General features: G+C 38.0%; 1 non-coding gene across 1 annotated transcript; it reads right to left on the bottom strand.

Annotated features, from left to right (window-relative positions):
* Positions 1 to 1,120: 1,120 nt before the first annotated feature.
* Positions 1,121 to 1,224, bottom strand: LOC142167727 (small nucleolar RNA R71). The gene has a single exon (XR_012697813.1). It is a non-coding gene; the product is annotated as a small nucleolar RNA R71 (small nucleolar RNA).
* Positions 1,225 to 1,556: the final 332 nt, after the last annotated feature.

Consider the following 1,556-nt stretch of genomic DNA (forward strand, 5'->3'; position numbering starts at 1 on the left):
TTAAATTGACGAATTTGATTTTATCATATTGGGTTGTTTATTTAATTCTGTTTTTAATTATTTTGCTGAGTAAATAACAGTAAAATACTATCTACGAATCTAAAGTTGAACTCGAAAGTGGGATTCTAGATTACATATAGAATTAAATAGAGCAGGTTCTTGAACCCGGGCATCGGGCAACGGATTCACAATTAGGATAGAAATATACCTAATTGACTTGCTCGGTTGAAATACAGGAAGTGTAAATGCATTCTTGTTAATCTTAATTCCATAGGCATATAGACATGAAGTTAGCTTGAATAGGCGAGTAAGATCTCGACAGATTCTTATGAGTAATATCAACCCCGTCAATCAACAATCCAGATAAATCAATTAGTTATTTTAAGCCAATAACGCAACATGATTGTTAGCTAACCTGTGACCCTGGAATATCATCTCCTATTGGTTGTTATCCGAAATTGCTTAAGTGTTTTGGTTGAATTTTAGTTTTTTCATTGCTTGGTAGTTTTAGGTAGTAAATTAGTCGCTTATATATTTTATGAAAAATCTCTTGAATCGATAAGTTGTTTGAGTTTGAATCAGTCAAAAGTTAATCATAAGTCTTCATAGGAACCATACTCTACTCACTACTTTATTATTTGACGACCACGTATACTTGCGTGAGTGTGTTTGGTCACAATAGAGGACTCGGAGAATTGCCCAAAATCAGCCCTTAGCTGCAGCTTAGTTCGAAAACATAGCTCCCGGTGCTGAGAGACCACTTGGTGATTACGCTAGACCAGTTTACAACCAAGGATTGTCAAGTATCAGACCACCTCCAGTGGCTGCGAACAATTTCGAATTAAAGCAAGGGTTGCTTCAAACTTTGCAAAACTGCTGTGTCTTCAGAGGAAAGATGAACGAAGATCCAAACAATCATCTGATGGACTTCGAGGAGATTATGAACACCTTTCAATACAATGGTGTGTCACAAGATGCACTCTACTTAAGGGCATTCCCCTTCACACTCAATGATGATGCGAAGCAGTGGCTTCGTAGCTTGTCTCAGGGATCAATTATAACATGATAGGAGATGACTAGAAAATTTTTTGATAAATATTTCTCCTCAGCTATTACGAGCAAGTTTAGAAGAGAGATCCGTAACTTCTTCCAGAAAGAAACTGAGACTGTTTTTGAAGCTTGGGAGAGGTTTAAGGAGATAGTTAAAAAGTGTCAATACAGAGTGAGACTCACGCAACTTGTGATATATGTGGAAGTGGACACCCTACTCATGAGTGTGAGGCCTTAACTGAGGAAGTAAATGCTGTGGGGAATTACAGCTTTAATGCAATGGGTCAGAGACACCCCGATTTTTCTTGGAGTTCACCCGGGTGTACAACAAATGCATGGCAATAGAATAATCCTAGACCACAGGGACAAGGGGCACCAGTCTACCAAAATCAACAGAGGCAACAATTTCAGCCTTAACAGCTCATTCAGTCTAGCTTAGAAGATCTCATGAAGTCTTTCATTAAGAAAACTGATGAGAAGCTGGAAATTCATAGTGCAACTCTATG

The sequence above is a fragment of the Nicotiana tabacum genome, chromosome 12 (assembly GCF_000715075.1).
Source record: "Nicotiana tabacum cultivar K326 chromosome 12, ASM71507v2, whole genome shotgun sequence".
In the NCBI taxonomy this organism is placed as follows: domain Eukaryota; kingdom Viridiplantae; phylum Streptophyta; class Magnoliopsida; order Solanales; family Solanaceae; genus Nicotiana; species Nicotiana tabacum.